At 40.7% G+C, this 27,781-nt stretch overlaps 1 protein-coding gene across 2 annotated transcripts in view; it reads left to right on the top strand.

The window, feature by feature from the left end:
- Positions 1-27,781, top strand: part of ntng1a (netrin g1a) — a 110,372-nt gene that overhangs the window by 23,747 nt on the left and 58,844 nt on the right. The window lies entirely within an intron of this gene.

The following is a 27,781-nucleotide window of genomic DNA, read 5'->3' as shown; positions in this document are numbered from 1 at the left end:
CTGTCCTACACATGGCTTAGTTGCTTTTTAAGATAACATCTGCTCAGCAGAGGGAACCAGAATGGTCAGCGCACAAGATGGGGGCCTGGAAAATGTGCATGCTTAATTAAAGAAGTTGAAGAACCAGTTCAGCTATTTACACCTAATTCTGACATAAATCTGTAGTTATCGCACTGGTGAGACTGTCCTCTCCCCCAATTTAGGAAGTACCCAAGAGGTTTGCCTTAATAAGCAATCCTCCTGATTAAGCCCAGGCAGGAGTAACAGTTTCTATCTCGGGGAGAGAAAAGGACAAGGGAAGCTGAATTTAACTAGAGGGAAGTAGTTAGCAAAGTGCCGTCATGGATATTGAAATGTTAGCATTTTATTAACCCCAGTCAAGCCAGAGAGAGTAATTGGTAAATTGGGTGTAGACTTGCAGTGTCTGCAGGACTTTGGCCTTAGGATGCTGGGATGTAGACACTTGGCATTTCAACCTCTCCATCTCCCAGGCCATCCACTCAGGCTATACTGTCTGCTTCAGTCCATTCCTCCCCTAATTAGCAAGTTGTTTTATTTCCTGTGGTTGCCAAACTAGTTTCATCCATTTTTTTTCACTCTGGAATGAGAGGACATGCAATGAAAACATCTCCCACACAGTGCCAGGCACTTGTCAGAGAAGTATCATGTGACAGGGGTGCAAGCGGTAATCTGTTCATTATGTTCGCAAGGACAGGGAGCAATTGAGAGGCTTGCCGTGGAAATGCATTTAACATCTCCTCTGTCTTCACATCAGAGGCTCTAAATGAAATTATTTAGTTAGAGGTGCCTGGCGTTAGCTATTACTCTGGGACACACATTGTTTTCATATTGAAGGCTCTCTTTCAACGACATTCAACATGGCTTCAGACTATTCCCCACCGTAAACACAAGGGCTATACGCCAAGCTGCAGATGCTGTTGCATCAAACGTTGGCATTTGATATGAGTCTGCTACCCACTCCTCAACTGAATTCTCTTGGATCTCATCAAGGGCTTCCTTCTGCATGTATTAATGTCAATTATACATCAGTTGTGGATTACATATCGTTGACCGGTGACACGGTGGGGTGGTGGTTAGCACTGTCTCCTCACAGCAACATAGTTTCTGGCTCGAATCCCGGCTGGGGCCCTTCTGTGTGGAGTTTGCATTGGTTCTCTCTGGGTCCTCCGGCTTCCTCCCACAGTTCAAATACATGTTAGGTTAATTGGTGACTCTAAATTGCCCGTAGATGTGAGTCTCTGTTTGTCTCTATGTGCCCTGCGATAGACTGGAGTCCTGTACAGGGTGTACCCCACCTCACGCCCGACGTCAGCTGGGATCGGCTCCAGCCCTCCCGCGACCCCGATAGGGACAAGCGGTTGAAGATGGAACTTCATGCTGATGTGTTTACCTCTATTGTTGTTGAGTTATTATTCACTTAATGCCAGGTTTGAGCTTGATTTTATCACTGCCTCAGATAAAGGATGTAATTTATTACGCTTCCCCCTTTCCTTAAGAGAATTAGATGAGACGATTGACACCACTATCATGCATACTATCTGCTTATTGTATTAGCTCTGTATAAAGACTGGAAACAGAGGCAAACAGCTAGCCTGGCTCTGTTCAAAGTATAAAAACGACAAATTGTGATTTTACCGGAGATTATGTGCTGGATGATTTCTTGGTCAGGCGTAGTGACTTGAGGTCTCCATTGGTGGCAGCCTCACAGTGACAAGCTCCATCTGTATGCTAAGCTGAGCTAATTTTTCCAGAACAAACCCAGACTTTAACTGTTGATGGAGAAAACTAGTTAAGCCATTCATTTTAAACCCATCTATTATTTTAGGAGCTGTTCTTGTCCCTTCACTCCTCTATATCAGCTTTCACCGTCACTATATTGTAATTTTTTTAATCATTTAAAACGTCTTTGTTCACCACGATACAGATTATCAATGAGTTGAGAGGAAACAGACAAATGAAAGATCAGATAATAAAACTAAGGGGAAAACAACCATATCTCCAGCTATTACCCTGGTGGTAATGATATAACGGAGCAAAACCTGGCTTGCGCCCCTGCTTCATTGCTACTGACTCTTTTGAACCTGCAGAAGTGCTTTTGGGGAACATATCATAAGAGCCAACATGTCTATATGAGTGCTGGTGTGTGTGACTGTGTCTCGCTGTGTATCCGGGTGCCATGTGGCAGTGAGCAAATCAGCTTTGCTCTGCCAAGAGATAAGAACACAGGGTAAGCCGCTCGCTGTGCCAGCCTACTGGATTTCACCTCTGAATTGTCTTTGTCGGACCTTGTAGGGCTGCTCTATTTCTAAAGTGGCAGTTTTTGCAGAGCGCTATATTGACTTGAGAGAGAATAAAAAAAGAATTTAAATCCTGCAAGGGCTGGAAACAAACATATAGCATTGTTGATGAAGGATAGTTTCACATGGTGATTAGGAATATTAGCATGTAAAAGGCTGGGTGAAATTGTTTTGATTATGTAAGCGCTCTGATGTTAAGTACTTTACATTATCATAGCACCATAAAGATTATGTGGGTGATGCTGTTTAATCCACTGTGTTATTGTATCATATTGCACAGTGAAACACAGGGAGACTGGCTCCTGAAGTCAACGTGTTAGACTGTTGTGCTGACTGGATGCATGTCTTGCAGAAGAATTCTGCCAGTGAAACGTTGGCAGCAGTCAGCAAGGAGGCCTGCAACGAGAGGGCAGAGCCTGCTGGGAAGTGTAGGCGGAGGTTGGCATATGGCTGACGGTGCTCACAGGCTTTTGCCTCACCAGTGCTTACCCTCTTTGGGCTGCCTTTTTAGCTTGTTTCACGAGTGCAAAATTGAGATAATTAAATCCCCTAGAGTTAAAAAGGTATTTGCATTCACATATATTTATGCAAATTTTGAGGTGTCTCATTAGAAAAGCAGGATCACATTGGCAGAATTCGATAAAACTTTCTTAATTGCGCAAAAATGTTTTAACCTTCGCTTGAGGTTGTTTTTTGCCTTTGTCGAAGCAAAGATGATGCTGTCAGGCTGTTCTCATTTACACTTGGTATTATATTGTATGAAAAGTAATGCACAAATACAGTATGTGTGCGTATTGCTTGTATTCATTTTGTTTATTCAACATATTTATAAATAGAAGAGAATGCACAGCAATTTGTGTGTATTCCACGTATATATTTTGTGTGTATGAGGTGCCGTAGTATAAGACAGCTGATCTCCATTTTTTTTTTGGGGGGGGGGCAGAGAGCAGCTGTGAGGGCTTTGCTTCACCTCAGGCTTTATCCACACTATACAATATGTTTAACGTTCATTTTTACATGTTTACACCGTTCATGCTACATTAAAACAGCATCCACACATTCAGAACGCCTAAAATGGAGACATGGAAACGCTGCTGACTCTGTTTTATTTGTGAAGGAGTCATACCGCCCACAGTTACTTTTTTTATACACATCTGGTTTCGTTCCTAGCTGATGTACCTGTGTTGTCTTGCTAAAATGATTGTTAAGGGTGAGGAAACTAATTAGTAAATCCAATGTTTCTTCCAGACTGCTCTCCGCTATGCCCTCTGTGGATGAGTATCTGTGGTTAGAAAAGCACATTGTGAGTCCACAAACAAATGGGCTTCTCACACTTTGGTTCATTGGCACAGCTCATGATCTCATCTCTTTAACTCACTTGCTCCAGTCCTGTTAAAAGCTTAATAAGCTATAACATTTCAAATTCATTGCTTCCTCTTTGCAGTTTACAACAATTGAATTTGAAACTTGTTGAGTTGTGAGAAAGTCCCTAATGTTTCCATGATATCCACGTTACCCTTGCACTTTAAGGTATTAAGCTAAATCATTTACTCATGACAGACCCAGTTGTTCCTCTCACCACCAGGGCTGCTCCCTGAAGCAATTACAGTAGATGTGAAAATTAAAACGTCCTGTTTCCAGCTGCTGTACACTGAACTACTGTTTACGTTTGTTATATAATTGCTTGTGGCATAATTCTTTCAGGGACGTTATAAGTCATACCCGAATGAATATTCAGCACCAAAACTTTTACATGAAGGCTTGGTAGAAATACGATATACATTGAGTGACAGCCACTGAACACACCCCCACCCGCCAAACCTTGTCTTTTCAAATCCCTTCTGGACACCGCCTGGCTGCCTCCAGCATAACAATTTAAATCCCACCTGATAATACCTCTTGTCACACTGACAGCTGTCATCAAGTCAGCCGTTTTCACTGAGTAGTTTGCTTTTCAAATTAGCAAGTGGATATTCTCACAATGGTCTTTGTTTTTCCTCTTCTGGAAAAGGAAAAAACACCCTCAGGGAATGCAACCAGGCATAGAGCGACTTTTGTTCTTGTTGCTAAAAATTGACAGGCGGTTTGATTTGACATTTGCTGCAGTTTTCTGCGGCAATTATTGAAGTTCTGAGTTGTTCGGTTTGGATTTGTCTGGTAGACACGTACATCACATTTGTTGTATATTGTACACTGTACAAACTGTCTGATGCCATATGTTCAGCATCAAAATACTAACGGTGAAGTATTTTACCTCAGCTGCATGTAAAATTGCAAAACAATCATTACGGTGAATTACGCCAGCATTATGGCAATGATTTAGGCTTATCGTCGGCCATAAAACACAGCCTAAGTGGAGCCTGTGGAGTAATCAGCTAATGTTCTGAAAGCAACAAACAATCAAATTTAAACGGCTGACAGAGCTGCAGGTCTGATGCGTGCCAACTTGTAATCACTCACCTCTCCAATTACCCCCAGTCATGCTTGCAGCATTGAGTTGTAACAGTGGCCATGACCTATGGCTTTGGTTGTTCATGCGCCCAGTGTAGAGGCTAACTGGAGGTACAGTATGTCACCTTTACTGGTGATGGTACAGTATACTAGCCAAAGCTGAGCATATGGAAGTGTGCTGGTTTGTGTGAAGCAGACTGAGGTGAGGAGCAGACCAGCCTGAATTATTGAGATTCAGCCTGGCTGCGGATCACACCCTTCCTCCTCCCTTGGTTGAGAGATCCTGCTGTGAGGGGATTCAGGTTGAGGCAAACACAGCAGGATTTCTCAGTAGCTCTCCTATCCACCTCTCTTTCTCTGCATCTCTTTTTTGTTAAACCATTTTTCCTTTAATTCAAATACAGGATTTACACAAGGTCAGCTTCTAATTCAGCAAAAATTTAGCAAAGTAGGAGACCTGCGACCCCACTTGGTATATCCAATCCCACACATTGCTTAATTACCGTAACAGTGTACACAAAATCACACAACTCTGAAGATCTCAGTCTGTCCTTGTTCTATCCCATCTTTTATCCGTCCTTTTTCCTCCACATCTTAACTCCTCCTGAACACAAACACACAACCTTATGTTACCTAGCTGAACAGTTTACCAATCAAGTCGTCTCTTCACGCTGTTTCAATACTACAAGGCAAATTGAAAGAGAAAAGTAAGAAGTACTCAACTGCACCAATTATTTTGTAATTTGGAAGAAATTCTACCATATTCTAATTTGCAAGAAATTCTACCGTACTGTTATTTGGAAGAAATTCTACCGTATTGTAAAAGTTTGTAGAGGTATATAATCATACCGTAGATATAAAACTTACATATTTAGGGCTCTATCTTGCACCTTTCGCAAAGTGGCGCATGGTGCGTGGCGCGTGGTGTGTGGCGCAGCGCATTTGTCAGTTGTCATTTTCATGCCCACGTTGTGTAGGTTGCAAATGCACAATCGCTCATCTGTGCACCCATGAGCGTGGTGGCCTTAAAATGAGGTGTGGCCCATTGTTCGTGAGGCAATAGAAAGCAATTGCATCACTGACCAACAAAGATTCTGGTCTAAAGTCAAAGTTGCAGTCATATAACATATAAACACCAAACGGATTTGCTAGTAGTGTTGGCTTAAGCTAAAGAAAGCACTCTGTCCCCACCATGTCACAGACACACAGGCCTGGCTGATTAACATTTCCAATAACAGAGAGCATTGTTAGAAATAAGGATTGCCAATCATATAAATGTGTACTAAAAAACAAGACTAACCAATCAATTTATAAACATGTTGAAATCATCTGCAAGTTTTATGTTTAAGTCCCCACATTATATAAAAGATGAAAGCGGAGCGATATAGAATTGTGACAAGGAATTGGACATCATAGCTGTGGTATACAGGAATTATACCACGGCTAACAACTCATCAGATTGCCTGATTCGAGCCATCATTTTTATAACTCTATCCATGCCTCTGCTCAGTGTTGACTTTCCCCATCCTTTCATAATAGACTTAATGTCCGTGGAATGACTACCATTTTGTGATTGTGTTCATGTGTTATACAAAGTGCAACATAGCTGCTTACAATGGACTTCCAGGCCTTGACATAAAATTGAAAATGACGATACACCACCTGTACACAGTAGCTTTTATTCCTCCCACATGAAAGTGCTTGGCTGCATTTGAAACCATTCAATTTTTTTCTACAGAGCTCAGGCCCAAGGTCAATGCACAACAAACTCCCATCGCTTAGATTTCCGTCCTCTATGCAAGGATGCTTTAGAAGAAACTCCACAGTAGAAACTTACCAAGTGCCCCCTCTTTTGAAACTGCACTTGAAAGTGCTCAACTCAACCATTTTAGCTTGCAAAACGTCAGCCTAATGGTTGGTTTGTTGTTTACTTGCCTCATTGTTAGGGGAAATATTTGATAAATGGAATGCTCTTTAGCCAACTTGGAAAGCTTGGAGGTCTGATCATTTTGCCAGTACTGTACATGAACACAACAAAATAATTACACATTAAAACATTTGGATAGACTCAGAGCATCAACAAATTCATGGTTGGAGTTTATTTGAAGACAGCGTGCAATACTACTCAAACTGTACTGTGGCACTTATAGTATGTCAGTAGAACTGACTGTCTGCAAGTTAAATTGATACAGTTTTCAATGATGTTAAATGTCCACACAGCACCACAACTTGTTTTCAGGGGTTTATTGATTTTTAGAAGGTTTATTAATTCAGGTAGATTGGCTGTCATATTCCCATTAAGAAGGTAAAACTGTGAGGAGGTTTGGCAGGGCTGTTTTGTCTCACTGCCAACAGACTATCTCCAAGGGTTTCAGTCTGAGCGTGTGTGTGTCTGCCTGCAGTTCCATCGCGTGGAGTCAGTGAGACGAGACGGCTTTCACTCTCTGCCTGTGCACCTTATGTGCTCAGGCTTTTTTTTTGTGGCTTAGAGGAGTAATGTTACTACCTATTATGTTAAGTTCATTTTAGTCAATGAATGTCCATTTAGCTTTTTTGTATCACTTATTGCCAAAATACAAAAATGATTCAATAACACATGATTGTCCCAAAATGTCCATCTACCTTACATGGTCAAAAGTATGTGGACAAAGGAACCAACTGTATTTGATTGTTACAGTGGCATATTAGTGGCCATGGCTTTGGAATGGGATAGACAGAGATTTGTTCCCATTCAGTCACAAGAGCATGAGTCGGATAATGATGTCGGGCGATGAATGTTACTAGACTATGCTGTATGATACTATAATAATCGCTCTTTATCTCCCATTTAAGTCCCATGTGAAAGACACATTCAAATGTGTTTCTTGTTACTTGCAATCATTCTCCAACCAGCTCCAGCAGACTGGTAGGTTAGAGTTCACCTTCGTTCACCTTTGACTGAGAAGATGTGCTCATTCAGCCAATGGAAACACTGATGCATTGCAGAGTGCATACTTTTTCCTTTATTTATTTATTCATTTTTCTCCAGTGCGTTTTATGTCTTTAGTGCATTACCGCACTGCCAGACTACAAACTGTAACTTTGTTCTCATACTGTTTGTGATCATTATTATCCACATCAGAATTGTAGTTTTTTGCAAGTCAGCCATTTTTATTAATAATAATAATAATAATAATATTAATAGATCGGTCTTATATAGCGTTTTTCTTGGAACTCAAAGACACATCTTCTATACCAAACGTCGAAAGCTACTTATTTATGGGACTGGTTATGTTCATTGTCATTTTGAAAGGAAAATGTTTTCCCCATCTGCAGCCAAAATGTTTGAAGGATACTATTGTCTAAAATGTTATTGTATATCATTAACATTTAACCCAATATGTTAAAAACTGTCCCAGGCCAAAGGTACACAAACACACATGCACAGAACTGTCCAAAGCCATGAGTGCATCATGTATTCCTACAACTAAAGCTAAAACCTTGTCCTTAGTAACATTTGAATTACAAATGATCTGCATACACACACTACAGCAGTTTTACTCCGCCACACAAACACAGCCACACAGGTATTATACAAATCCTGCCAGTGGTCTGATAATGTCACAGAGATTAGATCTATAAAGGAGGCTGAATTACAGCCGGCCCTCATTTCTGCCAATACTGTCGAGTCAGAGGAAAGGTTGAAGTCTGATACTCCGCAGTGATATGCATTAACATTATTCTTTCCGCCACCGCTTAAATGATTCCTTATTTACGTTGAAATGAAACGCCAGTTTGAGTCGTATTGACATTGTCGATCCCTGTTGCATCATAAAATGCTGCTGTTATTTGCTTTCCGTTCTGACAGTGTGTCTTGTTTGTAGATGTGTTTAAGTGCTTTACTCCAAACATACAAAAGGACTGTTTATCCAAATACTGAACTGTTTACTTTTTTTATGCATCATTTGAACTAGGAATGTTTCCAATCAGCAACCAGCGCCTTTCCCCTCCCTTCTCCTTGCCACCGCTTCCCCGCCAGCATGCTCTCCCTCGCCAGTATCGAAACTAGGCCAGCTGAACGGGGTAGGCGCAGAACAGTTTGCCAGTATAGTTGAAATGAGAGCTAAAGTGCTGAAGTCAAACAGGCGGTGGCGAGGCAGAGCATCCTCACGGATTTCCCAAGTCGCATCCGAGAGCTGTCGATGTGTTAGCTTTCTGCCATGTTTAGCATGGTGACAGAGCATTTGTAACACCTCCTCCGTCAGATGAAATCAACTTTCAGAGAGGGATGTAAAGGAAGAGGCGGTAGATTGAAGATGGGAGAGGCACGTACAGAAGAAAGAGAGAGAACTTTTATAGCAAGTAGTTTGAGACGTTGTTGGAGCTGGTAACAAAGGTACTGCACCCTAGTTTCACTATACATTGTTATTGTTGTCAGTCACAGGCAAAATAGTCTTACTTTGGCTCTGATGTGTGGACACAGGGTTGATGCATAATAGCTGATATATGTGTGTGTATATATATATATATATCATTCATCTTCAACCGCTATGTCCCTATCAGGGTCGCGGGTGGGGCTGGAGCCGATCCCAGCTGACATCTGGTCGCCAGTCTATCACAGGGCACATAGAGACGAAGAGAGACAGACAACCATTCACACCTCTAATTTTAGAGTCATCAATTAGCCTAACACATGCATGTCTTTGGACTGTGGGAGGAAACCAGAGAACCCAGAGAAAACCCACGCAGACACGGGGAGAGCATGCAAACTCCACACAGAAGGGCCCCAACCGGGATTCGAACCAGAAACCCTCTTGCTGTGAGGCGACAGCATTAGCGAAAATAGAAAAAAAATTACGAAAACTTTATTCTGAAATACTGTTGCTTCACCTGTTTTGTAGTGTGACATGGGGAATTGTCTTGCATGCAAATTGCAGGCGGATAGGGAGACAATTGCAGTGAATGTATTGCATGTTGCCGAAGGAGGTTCACATACACATTTGCATTTGCATTTGCACACTGCCATGTAGCTGTACAAGAGGCCCAACTCCTGCTGCAGAAAACATCTCCGAAACCACTACATAACATTGCTAATGTTCAATTTATTTGGGTCTGCTGGGAAACATTACTGTTTTGTACTGTATATACTGTACTGTTTGGTGTCGGACTGGAAATGACTGAACGCAGAAGTGTGTAATGTATAGACGTCAGTTAAATTTGGACGTGTCAGTATTAACAGTATTTCAGAAATAACCAGGTATTTATAATTTTCTCACTAATTTTGATCTCCAGTGTATATTGAAAACCTAAAGATGGCACGACTTTCCCAGCACCTTCCTTGGAATTTCTAATGTACGTTGAAATCTCACTGTGGTTGCACAAAATCCGTTTGGATTGCACATACCTCTGTAGAAGTTCATAAATAGTCAGGTACCAAAATAGGACACGGTAACCTGCAGTCAGCACTGTTCTCTTTCATTCTACAAAAACCTCCTTCTAACACATCTTTAAACAAGGAAATGACTTTATTCTTTCCCAGATCATACTCTATACTGTAATTTGCACCGACTGTATGTTAATTAAAAGCTGAAAAAGGCAGTTGGTAGTACATTCCCAGGACATCTGTCTTTAAAAGAATATCTTCTTAACATTTCTTTTTTTTGTGTGTCTTTTTACTGTGAAATAGTAAAATGCCTAACGATGTTGCAGTCACCAACTATAAAAAACACTCTTGCTTAAGCCATTTGAATTTTGTTCTAGTAAATGTCAAGACATTAGATGCGTCTACCTGCCCATCTGCTCTCTCTTAGTGTGACTCTCCTCTTTCGTGGCTACTCGGCACAAGATTAGCAGTTCATTCGTAGAGAAGCTGCTTATTTAAATCAACTACACTTGGACAGTTCAGTTGGACTATAGATTAACAAATCCAAACTATTTTAATGTAGTTTTTATTAAAACACATTTCCACTTTTCTTTTCAGATTTAACTTCATGATCCCTGAAGTCAAATTATTTTTTTTTCAGCCATGTTAAATGTAAACAGTTTATATGTAAATGATTGCAAGTAACTAATTCCAGTCAAAACACACATGCGCGCGCACTAACACACACGCACACACACACACACACACACACACACACACACACACTCAGTGAGCGACAATTCACTCTATGTGGTGGAAGGATCTGTGGCATCTGTCGACGATAGACACGCAAAAACCCTTTTCTTATCAGACTCAGAATCATCAAAAGTAATCTAGGTGTTAATGATCTTCGCAACAAGAACAAGAACTCCAAAGCAGCCTGACACCTCATGATTGTTTTAGGATCAATATTCAGACATTTAATGTGGTTCATACTCTAGTCAACTGTATCCTGCACATCAAATCTGGTGAAAACGGTTTTAATATGATGATATTGCACAGGTGTTACTTTTTACCTCATGATCCCATACTGAAGCCAGCACTATACATTTCTTAACAGCAGGTGTAGACTTTGAGGGGTAAGAGGATCTGTGTTAAAATAATGAATTATGATATATCAGATTAAAAATCTATATACCCCAATAAGCTATTAAGTCATTTGTGTAACCCCTCCACCCCACATAAACTCCATCCATCCATCCATCCATCTCCAGTCTTGTCCCTATCGGGGTCGCGGGGGTGCTGGAGCCGATCCCAGCTGACATTGGGCGTGAGGCAGGGTACGCCCTGGACAGGACGCCAGTCTATCGCAGGGCACATAGAGACAAACAAGACAACCACTTACATTCACACCTACGGCCAAGTTAGAGTCATTAATTAACACATGCACGTCTTTGGACTGTGGGAGGAAACCGGAGAACCCGGAGAAAACCCACACAGACACGGGGAGAACATGCAAACCCCACTAAGGAAGGGCCCCAGCTGGAATTTAAACCAGGAACCCTCTTGTGTGCTTCGCCCACTTCTGGCATTTATCTGAATATAAATATATGTTTGTGAAATCAACAGATATAGATTGTAGCTTTGTGTAACACCCCCAATATACAGTATACATAGGTAGATGTAAATTGGTATCAAATAAGTTGAATGTAAAACTTACCACATAAGTACATGAAATACAGTGATTTTTTCTCCTCCTCCTCCGCCTCCTCCTGCTAACTGCACAAGTAACTTCCTGAGTGCCCTCTCTTTTAATAGGCAAATTATGAACTTCAAATACTTATATCTAACTTTTCTTTACAGCAGTATTACATCTTTATAGTCTGTGTGTTTGTAAACAATTCCACTATTCGCACACATCCTTTTATTTCAGCTCTTTTTTTCATCTTATCTGTTGACTACCTAATGAGCCCAGCCTCTGTACAGCGATCACAAGATCAACCACCACATCTAATCCCTCTTTAAAGTGGGCTGCTGCCTGAAACCGGTGTGCTTCTGCTGTGTCTGGTGCCAGAAATGTAAACAATTTTTTTACAGGCCAAACCCCTCACACACTACCACAAACACACACACACACACACACACACACACACACACACACACACACACACACACACACACACACACACACACACACACACACACACACACACACACACACACACACACACACACACACTGCTCTGTGTGGCCTCATTACTTTGGATCCTTTGGTTTAATTAATCAGGAACAAAGTGCTTAATTCATCTATAATTTCGGCAGAGTGAAGTTGATTAGTGTAGTATTTCCCTCTGGCCCTGTTAAGTTTTTGATTTCCTTTTCTGTATTTTTTATTTTTTTTTAACCCCACTCCCACCCTTCACTTTTCTCTCATCATTTATAATGGCGGTTCATCAAGAGCTCAGAGGCAATCAGCTGGCGGAGCACCCTTGACTCCCTTTTGTGGATTGTGATTACGATGGCGGCGGATGCTTGAAGTTATTGTCGTGGAATCAAGTGGATCCACTTGTGCTTCAGTGTTGCTGGCTGTGTGCTATTAGAGTCTTCCTTTAATTTTTATTTCATGGACTGCTGCCTTTTTGTTTGTCTGCCAGGTGATGGAGGGAAAGACTGTGACAGGCTTTCAGAGAAGCATTGTATCAAGTGTCTCTTGGTGCATTGTTGCTGATGCAATTGACAAGTTTATTTCACTCAGTTTAAATCACGTGTGATAATGGAGAATTATATATTTCACAATTATTCAAATGACTTTCGATTGCTGCCCTTGTATTGGCTGTTATTGCGATTGATCCTAAGTATCTTCTTTACTTTTAAACTAAAATAATTTGCCATGTTACACTATATATTTATTTTTTTATCCTTTGACAAAAGTTAGATGTGGTTAATGCGAGAGTACAAGATTATCTTCCGTGGTTACAACTGCTCATGAAACCGAGTTATTAAGCTTTTTTAATGTAAAATCAGAGAGAAAAATGTTCAAAAAAATCAATTCTGGGCCATGTTTAGGGGTTTCACTCATTTCTGTAAATATACTAAGCTGTCAAGGATCAGAGGCATAGTGCCAAGTTGATATGTGTGTGTATATTGTCCTTATTTTTTCCAAGGGTTCTGTGTGACTTGCCTTTGAAATGTGTGTGTGTGTGTGTGTGTGTGTGTGTGTGTGTGTGTGTGTGTGTGTGTGTGTGTGTCTGTATGTGTCTGTGTGTGTGTGTGTGTCTGTGTGCCTACTTTGCCTGTCAGTGTGTTTGAGTGTCGTGATCCTGAGAGCTCGGAGAGAGGAAAAGGGCCCAGCTCTTTTCCCCAGGAGTCATCTGCCAATCATTTCCTCAGATTCAGTGGTAAGAAAAAATTGGAGGGTGAGAAAGAAGAATAAAGGGGAAAAAGGAAAAGAAGAAAGTCTCCCTGCAGAATGACTAAATAGACCTTCAGTGATCTGACAGAGAGGCCTGGGTCTGAATCCCAACTACGTTCTGCACAGTTAAATATCCACACTGGGAATGCCGAGCATTACCACACTATTGATTTTAATCATCTCTTAAAAGCTTTGACTTGAAGAAAATAAATAAAATAAGAGATCCTATAAACTGCGGAAAAGAAAGCAGAAACCCAGGAATCCGGAAGATGACAACTGGTTGAATTTTTTTGACATCAGTGACATTCTTAGCTCCCTCACCTCATCCTGCAGGACCCTTGGAGATAATTATAAGGTACTAAATTTACCCCATGCTCTGGCCGCTGCTGACCGAGTCACAGAAGCGCTCATTAACAGGAATAGATTGTCCATGTTCACACGGCGGTCTGTAGAGCCACTAATGAGGGGTGAAGCTCGATGACGGGAGCTTGATTGAAAAGGCATCGATAGGAGTGAAATGGGAAGTCACTTATATGACTGTAAGATCTTTTGGAGCAACTTTTTTTGTGGCAGCGGGCCAGATAAGAAGTTATTTCTCCTGATAGCATTCATTTCCATCAGTAAAAAGTCTGTTTCTCAATGCTCCCTCATCGGAAACCTAAACACTGTGGCAAATCCAAAAACCAATAGGCCAACTGTCTCCGTCTCTCTGTTGGTTTGAAGGTCGAAGCAGCTATATGCAGTGGAATCAAATATCAAATAGTCTCCTTCTTGTCAGTATACACACCCAAACATGGTCCTCACGTTCTCGTCGTTTCATCTGGAACCTGTGTCTGACCAGCCTCTGTTTCTAACCTAAAGTTCCAAACTGCCTGTATACACTGTGTAAATGTTTGTAATTTAGTAGTCTGGCTTACTGGATGTACAGTGGGGGTATTTAGTAAAACCTGCCACAATATAGGGACAATGAGTGCTGACTGATTAATATTTTTTTTGGTCAAGTGCATCCTAACGAATGTACATTAATACAAGAAATAGCATAACATTACACAGATGAGTTCATTTTATAACTAAACTACTCATATGGAAAAATACTGTAGATGTGATGAAAGTAAACTAATAAATACAGACGATCTGCACAGGAACAGATGGGTTGTAAACGTTTGGCCCAATGTCTGTTAGATTTAGAACACCTACTCTCTGTAGACATGAAAATATAACCTTAAGGAGGTGCTGAAAACATCCTAAACATCAGCAACAACAATTTGACAACCGGACAGGAGGTGTACTTGCACCATTTGTATCATCTTTTTTTTATTGCTCCCATTTTTTTTCATTGTCTTTTTTCACTTTGATGTAATCAATCTCCCTGCTCAGCCATTTACAGCTACAACAGTTATTTTCCCATCAAAATGAAGGGATGGTTAGTTCATTTTTAATATCACAGTGTTGTATTTTTTATTATCACAGCTTGTTGTAATTTCTAATGTCTGATAACAAAGTGAAAAATTGGACTTGCTAAGGCTACGGCATGTTCAGTCTCACACTTGGCCAAATCAATTATAGCTGTCTTTTGTTTTTACTTCTTTCCCCACGGACATCAGGACAGCAAATGATCTAGCACTAATTTTTAAGGTTGTTTTATTGTTGCAGGCAGGTCTCGGTCTGTGTCCGTGGGGAGGAAGCTGGGGCCAGCTCCCTGCACTGGGGTTAGCCCCTGAGCTTGGTCAAGGTGACAGTGATCCATGTATCTCTGGAGGGCTTCTATACAGGATATGTAGCGTTATTATACCATTAAAAATACTCGTAAATGAAAGGATGGGGAGAAGGTGAGGAATGGCGGTGGGGGATGGAGAGAGTTTGATGTAGCGTCTGCCTCATAATGTGAACTCCTGAGGGATTCCTCAGCTATAAGATGAGGGGTGATCGTGGCTACAGGCTAGTCTTGTTTTCAAGTCTTAATGTATAGAGAAAAATTCTTCATGTTACAGATGGGACAGTTTGATAGAGAGATGTAGCATTGCAGCAGCCAACAGATCGATTATACTCTGGTGTATTGGCTCAGTGGAGAAATGTCATCTTAATAAACGATGAATGACACTTGTCTTGAACATGGTGGGAAATAACAGTGATCCATTCCTGATTTGATGGGTGCAGTAATGTAGCCGTCCAAAATAAATAATATATTTGAAATTACAAAGAACATAATCTGTCACGGACGACGACGGGGAAAACACAGATTGGACCCAAATGCAGACACAAACTCGGGAGTCAGTTTTAACGGATTTAATGAACTTACTTTACAAAAAGGGTGCACAGAGAACAAAGGGAAAACACGGAGAGGACTGGGGAAACTGGTCACAATGGTCAGAGAATGAGCACAGGAGGGAAGCACGCTGGGAGACAGGCTGGCAGGTAGGCAAGCAGGCTGGCAGGCAGGTCGACAGGGAGCAGGCAACTGGAACAACAAAACACTAGGAACAGTCACAGGTCGACAGGGAAACGGCCGACAGGAGCAAAACACACAAGGAACAGTCACAAATAGGTCCACGGAGGAGTGAGAGGAAAGACATCAACACAAGGATGAAGCCATCCCTGCTACACGCTACCGCTCCTGCTGCTGAGACATCTGGAGTATCACGAATAATGATCCGCCCCGAATGAGACTCAGGGCCAGCAGTAGCTCAGTCCATAGGTGACTCGGCTGGGGAACCGGAGGGTCACCGGCTCGAGTCCCTGTGTGGACCATGAATGGAGCGTGGACTGGTGGCTGGAGAGGTGCCAGTTCATCTCCTGGGCACTGCCGAGATGCTGTTGAGCAAGGCACCAAACCCCCAACTGCTCGGGGCGCCTATCCACTGGCAGCCGCCACGCTCTAACATCTCTCCTTAATTACATGTATATAGGTCCTGTTTGTGCATGTGTGTGTATTTCGGGCCTGTGTGTGTAACATGTATAATAACAGAGTGAAAAAATTGAATTTCCCCTTGCGGGATTAATAAAGTAATTCTTCTTCTTCTTCTTAATATACATTTCTAACAGATAATTCGTTATTGCTACTGATTTTATACTGTATACGAAGACACCATTGTCAAAATTTGTGGTCTACTGTGCCACTAACAACTCTTTTCTATCGCTTAATCAACAATTTTATCGATTAGTCAGTTAATGTAAACAATTAATTTTCCTCCAAAAAAAATGTAATTGACTGTTTCATTCATATACATTTTATTTTGACAAACTGTTTGTCATTGCACAATGCAACCAAAGCAAAATGTAAACAAATGTTTACATAATAAAATGTAAAACTGTAGGTTGAAACCAGCAACAACATGATAATAAAAAAAAAAGTTCTGTGCCAATGTACTATACTGCAGCATTAAATGGCCAAGTTAACAGCTTGTGTTTAAAGTATACTTACAGCCATCAAACAACACTTGGCTGCTCTTGATGTACTTGCTTTGCTCTCACACATATACCATCTCTTAAGCAGGGGATATCGTCCTGTCCTCCAAACCATATCGCAGTGGCAACCGGTGGGGCTCTCACTGCCATAAAAAAGATAATGGAATATAAAATTGTTTTTTATATCCTCTGAATGTGCAGAAGCTGCGTGCTGAAGGCCTTCCGCATCATTGTTTTAAGGCCCATGAATCTTCTAAATCGGCATCACTGATTGCGATGAACGCAACACAAGGACATTTACACATCGTCTCACCACATAACTTCCCCTCAGTGGACTGGATGGTCCACGCTGTGGTGCTTAAGGTGGTTGCCTTATATCACCATTGGATTTCCTCAGTGTGCCACAAAACTGCATATTTCATCTGTGGAACCCTTTGAGCCGTTGGCCTGCAGTCCACTTAAAGATGCTGAGGGTTGGAAGAGCACCAATACTCTTTGTATATTTGTGTGTGTGTGTGTGTGTGTGTCGGTGTGTCTGTGTGTCGGTGTATAGGAGTGCAATAAATGTCACAGTGAGACCAACTTTACTCTATACACTAGATTTAATTCTAGCTTGCTCATCAATTATTTCCCAGTTAAGCCAGCAGCCAAAATCTTCTATTAACAATGATATATACAGTATATATAAAAACAATAAATCCTCACATTTGTTATTACACTTTATCAAATAACTGTCAACTGACCAGCTCAAATAATTGATCCTCTCTTCTTACATTAATATATCAGTCCTGATTGATCAGTGTTGCACCGTGTAAAGGAGAGCGTCTAAGAGAGTGTGTTCAAAGGTTGAAATGCCTAAATCAGGGTTTAATCTTCAACCATTTTCCTTGAGCACATTCTAATTATTAATGTATGTTTCTGTGCTTTGACTGGTTGACCTAAAGTTTAATGTAAAATAACTAATGAAAATAAATGCAAAAACCATGTCCTGCTGTAAGACAGCTGGCAAGCTGGACCTAGAGTGTGTGTGCATGTGTGTGTGTGTGTGTGTTTGTGTGTGTGTGTGTGTGTTTGTGTGTGTGTGTGTGTGCTTGTGTGTGTGTGTATAAATATTTGTTGACCATGGTCGAGGCTGGTCGACCTCCGGCCGACCCTGAGCCATTTGAAAATATGATTGTAATCTTTGTGAGGATTTGGCCTGGGTGTCTATTACCAATGTAATCTGTCACACTGGCATCCAATATTCATTCCACGTCCAGGTTAAGCCCCTCTTTCTGTCTGCACCACCCATCACTATGTGTGAGAGAGGGAATCCAGTAAAGGTGTTGCCATGACTGGAGAGAGGGAGAGAGGTTTTGAAATTGAGAGAGCCCTGCTTCAATCAAGCCCCTGGGTCGGAGTGAAGAAATCTATGTGGAACACAAGGTCTCATTAATGCAGCAGGGATAGCTTTAACCCCCAACCTCCATTTTACACACATACACATAAACACGCACACACACACCTTGCTGAGGGAAGAGAGTTAAATACATGGAGGAGAAATGGATGTAAGGGAAGAGATTATGAATGTCCGGGGAGAAGGTTGGAGAAAATCTAGACTGTTGTTGCAATAAAATGTTCACACGTGGTACAAAGTTGGAACAGAAATACAGAAATGACAGTACTTTCGCATGTGCTTGCTTGACGAATTTCTGTATTATTGATGTTGAACTTTGCAGTTTTTATTCACCTAGAAGTTGATATTAATAGATACATTTTGTATGATTATACATTATGGATAGCACTGCAAGAGACCGCCGACCGGGGTGAGGTGTGCATCTTGTCATGCTGAGATTCCAGTCCTCCATGACTATGGATGGATGGATGGGGGGTAGTTTAATAAAAGTTAACCATTTTTGGTATCATGCTATACTTAGCTATAATGTAGTCTCAAACAAGTATTGTTATTGTCCTTTTCTTTTAGGAATAAGTGTAACTGAAACAAAATATCCCCTTATTTTACTGGAAGGAACTGAAAACCTAAAGTAATGGATAAATAGGCTTTTTAATGCCAGCCTGCTCGCCTTGTTTTGTGCCACAAAGCATTATGCCTATGTCTCCTTTACATTAATGTTATAATAATTCATGGACATCCAACTGCAGCGCATGATCTTTCATCTTACATTTTTTTACGATCGCTATGAAAAAAATGCCATACTTTGAACAATTTTCCTAAACTCTTAACGCACCAACAAACACACCTACCACACACATTTGGCAAAACAGTTCATTTCACGCTCAAAATCACACATTGCAAACTCTAACTCCAACACTAATTTTCAAAAATCAATAATACACCATCACAATACACTATGTCTACCAAAACACTGTATCATGTCTCAAAACCAAATCATTCTTCTAAAACAATAACACATGGTCTCTTCCGACAGGAGCATTTAGTCGATCACAGCACAATGTCATAAAAACACTATCATCAGGTGGAACTACAGGAACTGCATTATATTATATGTCATGTCTGCCGTTATACTGTACAAAAGACGTTATATTGTATTGATCATAGATTGTGTTTTGCACTGCATTTTCTTTGGCAGCCTCTACATTTTTGTTTTGTTGGGTTTAGTAAATTCACGCATTCACGCTTTGGTAAATTCAATACAACAAATGAATGACCCATCCCAGAGTAGCGTTATAGAATGTATGTGTTATGAAAAAAAGAAGTGCTGCAGTAAAGCTTTATTTGTAACAGGGCATTACTGCAAGATAACAGAAATATGTCATATAGCTGCCATTTACTGCATTATGTCGTCACCCTCTTACTAAAATAAGGGCCTAAGTCATGGGTGTCAAAGTGATCCAGTAAAGGGCCGTGTGGCTGCAGGTTTTCATTCCAACCAATCAAAAACACACCTGGTCCAACAAGTCAACTGTGTGAAGACAGTTCAGGTGATTGAGTAAGTCGAGTCAGGTGTGTTCTTGCTTGGTTGGAATGAAAACCTGCAGCCACACGGCCCTTTACTGGATCAGTTTGACCCCCATGGCCTAAGTTATATCTTCAAGTTTTTCAAAAAACAAAAAAAACTGAACAAAATATAGAGTATATAATATTTTTATCATTTCACACAATAAGTTCATGACAATAGATCATTGTTGACATACGAATAATGCTGTCGGTCTATTAGGTAGCATAGGGGGATAAAATGACAATTTACGAACATGACTTCTGCAATTTTGAACCTGATTTCCCATGACTTCTGGAATAAGTGTCAAAACTGTGCACTTATTTTTTTCCCTCTACTGTGACAAAGCATGGGGAATCACTGACCAATGGGGAACTAGTCCTGCATCATGGCAATACCTTCACTAAATAGGTAGAATTTCTTTCTTTTTGAAGCAGACGTCATCTTGAAAAGCTTATGCAATTGCCTGAGTCATTCTGTCTCGTGACTTGGGCAAAATAAAACGGCCTAGTTCACACTCTTGACACAGGCCATTATAATACAGACAGAGGCGGCCAGCATCATGACAAATCATTTTGTTAAAAATATGACTTTGGCCATTATTTTAAAAGTTGACGATGCTACAATACAAAATAAACAAACAGAAAAAATCATAGAAGAATAAAAGAAGTCCTCTTCCAATCGGTCCACATGTTCTCATCAAAATCACACCTGATATCTTCTCTGATAAGCTGTGACGGATCTATTTGCTTAACTTCAATCAGCTGTTTCTCAATAGCATTTGAGAAAAATACAGTTACAGTGGATACATTTGTGTTTCAATTTACAGAATGAATAGCTTTAACCCTAGCCTAAAAGCAAGGTTCAGAACATGGTGGTATTCGTTCTGACATATTCTCTGAAAGCATTTGTAAATCTGGCAGTAAAATTTCCATTGTTTTGGTCCTGGTTGAGCTTGTGTGTAAAAGAAGCTCAAGTATTTCAAATTTGTGTAAACTCTATGCCTGTTGTGTCAAAGCAACAGGAAATGTATTATTTGTATAGCCTTGTATAGACAGATGTTGTGCTAACTGTGTTAAGAAACAATATAAAAAGTATTCCAAAAAGTCTCATAGCTGTAAAATACTGTACTTATATACTTTAAACCTCTGTGTCAATTAAAAACCACTCCGGTAACGGATGATTGAATCTTTAAAGGCGTTTAAGATGCAAAGCAAATGAAACAACAAATGATTTGAATTTATTTCCAATTAACTGAGTGTGTTCTACCAAACCTGCAAAAGCTGTGGTGGGGAAGCAATGTGTTGCTCTCATTAAGAGTCCCAGGGTTCTGGTATTGATATGTGATTAGAGATAAACTCCTGCGATCACTCTCCATCTGTCTTTGTCTCTCTCCTATGCCTCCTATGCAGTACAATAACAGCAAAGGCCGGATTGCATGTGGGTGTTGATTGGTTGGTTGTTGTGGTTGGAGGTCCAAATTGCATCTGAATGAACAAAACATAACATTTCATCTCTTGAAATCCTTAAATCAGAAGGAACAATGCAAGTGGTTTGTGCAGCGCCATCCAGAGACAAAATGAAGGTGTCTGGTGGAAATATATATTCTCCTTACAATAGGCACTATTGACAATTGACTTTATATTGTAAATGACATTATCTACTTTATACCAAAACGTATGTACGATATGGGATCAGGGTTCAATCACAAGGCAGGAAACAAAAAAATGAATTCTAAAATATCCACGAAAATGTTATTATTGACCCCAGTCTGGCAATATTCATGAACGCCAGAGTAACTGTTACCCATGTTAGTGTTGTCATAACTTTGTGTGCAGAATTACTCTACGTCAGATGGGTACACTAAGCTCATTGAAACTTGCCTCTTGTTTTTACAGATTAAGTTATAAAGTGGTGAAACTGTAAAATGCGCTGAGACTGGATATAAGTATTTTGTCATTCTGAATCCGGATGCCAGTTCTCTTTTCAGTGATAAGGAAGCTGATAAATACATTATTTAATTACATTTTTAAATGTTTTTGCCAAGTCAAAAACCATATTTAACCAAATGATTTGTTTGATTGATTTCTCTCGAGCACACTGGCCACTTTTAAAATGAAATGTGTGTTAATGCAAAAACTATAGAAGAAGACACAGAGAAGAGGGAAAGGTCGAAAGAGGAAAAGATGGAGGGTGGATTCAATTTGCTATCTGGGTTACAAGTCCAAGACATCTGTCGCACAAACTGGTTTTTGTTTGATTGGTGGGAGCCCATCTATCTGGATGGCTGGTCGGAAGTTTGCAATTTATATTCCCCCCAAGTCTCCATCAGAGGTAACGGTGTGTCCAGGACCGTCAGCCTCCATGGTCATATCTTATTTTAAAACTAGACACGGTCAAAATCTCTGTGACTTGTCTGCTACACTTCCTTTGTATGTATACCCATATCTACTTTTCATGGATTACAACTTTGACCTCTGTATCTCATTGTTTGTCCAAATACAATATTGAAGGACATTTGAACATCACGCATATACTCGTCTCCCCTTTGTCAGAACAACTCTTCACATAACGGTTTGTTCTTGTTTTTGTTCAAGGTAAAGGTTGAATCACAGAAGATGGAACACCTCTTGTCATTTATATAGAGTCATTATGAGAAAACATGGAGGGAAAAAAGAATCATTACAGCGTGGTATGTTTGCCAGGTATGTACAGTAGTTATTCACATATTCAACTGGAGTAATAAATCATGAAAATGTGAGAATTTGCATAAAAAGAAGAAAAAATTCTCAGTGGATAAAGTTCAGGTGACTTTTCTCGTTTCATTCAAATGGATTACAAAAGGTACAGCAAAAAAGCATATTTGTAACTTTAATGAACAATGGTTAATCAGAAGCATGAGGAAAATTCTCGATACTAAATTAAGTAGCCAGAGAATTTACCTTGCATAGCAGCCACATTTTGGCTATAACACAAGACTCCACGAGATGTCATACGAAAAACCATCTTGTCATGATCAAAAGTAGGTTTGTGTTTTCTGCTAGAAGTCATCCCGCCAATCAGCTTCCTGTTAGAGCTACTTGCAGTTGAGGAGGGAGCGTGGGGTGACATCGACACTTGTTCAAAACAACAACGGTTAGATTAGATGCTGCAATAGCAGAGAGTTTTTCTTCATTGAAAGACTGCACTGAGGGATTTTCTTAATGCTAAATAAGTTTTTGCTTTTCTTCAAACTGACTTTGGCGAGAGTTTGATAGACAGAAAGTTCATCCAATCTCCTTCGTCTTCCAAATACAAACTGATTTCACAAACAACATTATTTTAGTGCCTGATTACCCACCTGGTTCCCGTGCGTCTTCCTTGGCTGTCTCTGGTGCAGCTGCCGCTCAACCGGGATTGCGGGCTGTGTCTGATCTGACCGGTGTGGAGATAGAGGGCGAACCACAGTCGCTGATTTGGTGAATATCCGCGCAGACACCTGAGGTTGTACGGCAGCGGCTCTGTTGCAAGGACGCCTCCCAAATCTTCCCTGACGAGACACTACGAGTCTCCACGCCGGGGGCAGAGCACAGCCAGATGGTCTTGAAGGGGCAGGCTCCATTCTTCCTGTTAACACTCCCTGCAATGATCCATGTAAGCGCAGGCCATTCAAGAACTCACTCAGAACCAGAGCTGGCGGCGCTCTACGGAAAGCTTGATTTAAAAAGATAAAATTTCACTTTCACAATATGGGACCTTTAAAATACTTCAGACAAGTGAAATGATGACAAATAGTTCTATCTGCAACATGTCGAAAAGCCTTGGTTGGCAAAGCAGGGGAAATCAACATACCTGTGACCTAAGCCCTATTCAGACAGGATTAGTTTTTTACGTGGGAAGGTGGGGTAAAATAGTCTTACCTCAGGACATCTGTAATATACCGTAAATGGCCAATTAGCAGGGGATTGAAAAAATCCCTGTATTCTACCAGTGGTGGGAGGGGTTACTCAATTTATCATCTCCCTTTCGCCATGTGCGTGCTGTGTACCTTCATGGTATCACGAAACTAAAGGACAGAATCCATTATCTAAAAAAAAGGTGAAAAGAGTTCTTCTTCAAGCGCCTCTATGCTAAAAAAAAAACACAGAAACTACATATTAACAGGATATGACAGAATATCGACATACGTTTTACAGAGGGTCCTATTCGAAAGGCATTAGTATCATCTGAGGTATTTTTTTCCGGACTTCTTTACAGAAGGTAAAAACTGCCGTCATTTTACTGGCATTCTCCAAAATAATTACTGACATGCCACATTTGGACGGGACTCAAACCCCTGGTCAAATTACCTTACCCCATGTCCCATTGTAAAACTCATCCTGTCCACATAGGGCTCCAAACACTACAAAATGTGCTGGTCTGTGGAGTGCAGCTGAATGGGATTAGTCTCATTTATTATCCCCTACATTAATGCATTGTTGATTTTTATTTCTCTAGTCGGCTGGTAAAATTAGCCTGAACAGTTTGACAATAATGGGAACAACACCAAAGGCATTTACAGGAGCTTCCTGATGATTTGTGAAATCCACCCATAAACAACTACATGTTGGTACATGAACACCCACCTGCAAATACTTGCTCTCTCACTTGATCTCTCTGCATCACAACGCTAATAATCGGATTAAGCCTGTGTTTGGGCAGGTTGGCGCCATCTCTATTAGCACCAATTGAGCGTGACCTATCCGCTACAGCAACCTCAGCGCTGGCTTTGTAATCTGCGATGGCTGCCCCCCATCCTGGCCACTTATCATCACACTGGGATTAATAGAAACATCTTTTGTAATTACAGAAATGCTGCGTTGCCACGCCGGGTGCTGTCAATTATTTTAATGTGTGCCAAACCATTAATCGGCTAACGGAGCCCTCAGCGGTGCCCTACGATAAAACACAGAAATCTGCCATTGATTTTCATGAGTCCGTACTCAGCATTTTATCTCCTTTCTCTTCTTACCAGTGAGGTTATTGATCTTAATAAAGGCAGTATTTTGTCGTTAGGCGAAAAGCGGAGGAGACAGTAATGAAAGGTTTTTAACCTGTGTGCTCGGCGGAGCGCAGGATGGTTGGCAGCGTTTGCCAGGTGCTACACACAGCAGATTTTCAGCTGCTCAGCCACAAGGATCGATAGGGATACATCTTTGTCTGATTACAGAGATGTGCTGGTGAGGATGGTAGTCCGTGTGTGTGTGTGTGTGTGGGGGGGGGGGGTTACCTGATCACTAGATCTTCCTGATTTTGACGATTTTGATATAACTGCTTACATAAAACACCCAATGTATTGTTTGCTTACTTTTACTCTTCTAGCCAAAGACTACAGCTTCACTTTTTGTATTAGATTTTGGCTTATTATGGGTTGCCGGTGGCTTGAATACATCTTCTAAATTATGTTAAATACTGTACTTAAGTACATCTTGTACTTTACATTTCATTTATATGACAGCTATTGGGACTTACTTTTGCATGATTAACTTCCCCATCAGTATATAAAGTAGTTAAAACATTATTGCTGGTTATGTTTTTATGCATAACTAATAATAATCATCCAGTAATATCTTATATAACAATATGAAACAGACAGGCATCACTCGGCTCTTCCTAAGTATTTTTAATATTAACAGTAATACATTTAATTGACCTACCGCTTTATATGATACTCAAAGACACATGCATACATACTTTTTGATACTTTTTAAAGTAATTTTTTCTGATGATAAATCTGTACTTTTACTTAAAGAGTAACTTTAGGCCAGGCAGAAAAAAAGGTGTAATTGGGTCAGATCAGCCCATAACCACACCCAACAGTGATGGCACAGGGTCCTGGAGTCCAACTGTACATCACTACAGAAAGGTGAGAAGTTAAACCACTGGATGTCAATATTTTCAGGGGGTGTTAAATTACTCTTTAGATACAATATGGAATGGATGACTTTTACATGTAGTGAAGTACTTTTACTTAACTATATCTGAGTACAGTGCAGTAGAAACTTCTGCACATATGAGAGTCAGGAGATAATTTCTCAATGTAAAAATAGAGTGTTGTGTAACAGAAAACACGATTCCATTAAAATATAAATGTATCTAATAGCATTTAGTAGGAATTTAAGCATATTAGCACCATTTGAAAGGGATGTGCTCATAAAAATGCATGTGAGTAAGAGTACTTCTTCTGTTGTTCAGTTAGTATGATATAGTAAAAACACAGCATAATTTACAATAATTAATGGGGACAATAGTCTACACCTGTGCCCCGAGCTGAGTGCTCCATCGTCATTGAATAACAGTTTTAGGTCTCTCTCGATGAATGCGCATTTCCAACAAGCCACAGCAACACAGTCAGTCATCCTGCATGCCAAGTGGGTTTTTTAGAGACTGTGCACACCCCCTAAGCAGGCATAACTGTCGCATATGAGTTATTACACATCTGTCTGTGGATACACGGTGCACCAGATGCTAGAGTTAATGGCACACCTAACCTCCCACCATGAGATTGTACACTAAAACCCGAGTGGAATTTTCCACTGCCGGTCTGTCTTCTTCCTTCTCTGCCTCCTCTCAGCCACTGCTGTCCAGTGCTGGGAAAAGCCCGTAGGGGACAGTCCAGACAGGATATTAATGGGGCCCTCAAACAGTCTGAAGGCCTGAGAGAGCTCTGTTTCATTGTCACCTTGCCTTGGAGGACTACTAAAATCTTGCAAAGCTTATTAGCCGAATGGAACTGTTTCTCTCTCTAACTAACTGGATCTCTGCCTCAACGCTTCATTAGAGTGTCTTACATCAGAGGCCTACTCCTCTCTCTCTCACCTCATCGCTACACTCACTAACCCATCAGCCCCCCACAATCCACACACACGCACAGACACACAGGCACATGCACCGGGTGACATCTTCCACCTAATCAAGTAGTGGATTATCTTGTCCTGATAAATTGGAGCTTGTAGCACTTGAAAGGTCCTCTTGGAGGAATGCCTCCTCCCCCTGACAGTGGGATGGAGCCCCCAGGGAGCAAGGAGAGAACATCGCCTGATAAGGATTTGTGGTAAATCGGACAAATGTTTTTGGAAAGCCCTCTTAAGTACAGACATAATAAACTTAAACATTGTGAGGAAAACCACAAGTCGAAATTCAAACACGAGGGATGCAAATAGACATTTATTAGCCCATCATTAGTTATGACGAAAATGATTAAATGGTCCAAAAGGTTGAGGTGCACAACTTGTTTTGAAGAATGAATGTGCTCAGTGTTGTCCGATTGAAGTTGGAAAAAAATTAATTAGGTACAAGAGAAACCCAAGATACTTGCAGATAATGAAGGAGCCAATGAGCTCATTCTGCAAAAATATGATTAAAAAGAGACAGTGTTGCTTTTTTTTAAGGCTATTGATTTATTTGAAACAGCCTACAAATGAGTTAGAACGCTTCTTGGTCCATGACACATACAGCACAGTCTTTTGATTCCACTACTTGTGATTCCAACATTGGACAACAACAATTTCAGGGCTGGGTATGATGTTGTATTTGTAGTGACATGATGTAACAATGCAACAAAGAAGTACAGCAAATTTGCTGTAATAACAAGTGCTAACAGAGGTGTTGGCAGAAGAAGATGAATGTGCAACATAAATCTACGTGGTGTCAAATATTCATACATGAATGCATACTACGCCCAGCAGAGCATGTGTATGCACATGATGTCCTCATTGTGATTCAGCTTCACAAATCCCTAAATGACTCCTAATGACGGCGGTTCATGCTTACATTGAGTTCTCTTCATAATCAATTCTGAAAATGACCTGGGCCGTATTCACAAAACATGTTAAGGCTAAGAGTAGGTCCTAACTCTCTGATTTATGAGTAACCCTCA

Source organism: Echiichthys vipera, assembly GCF_963691815.1.
Source record: "Echiichthys vipera genome assembly, chromosome: 21".
NCBI lineage: Eukaryota > Metazoa > Chordata > Actinopteri > Perciformes > Trachinidae > Echiichthys > Echiichthys vipera.
The sequence above is the reverse complement of the archived record's forward strand: the minus strand, read 5'-3'. Positions and strand labels throughout refer to the sequence as shown.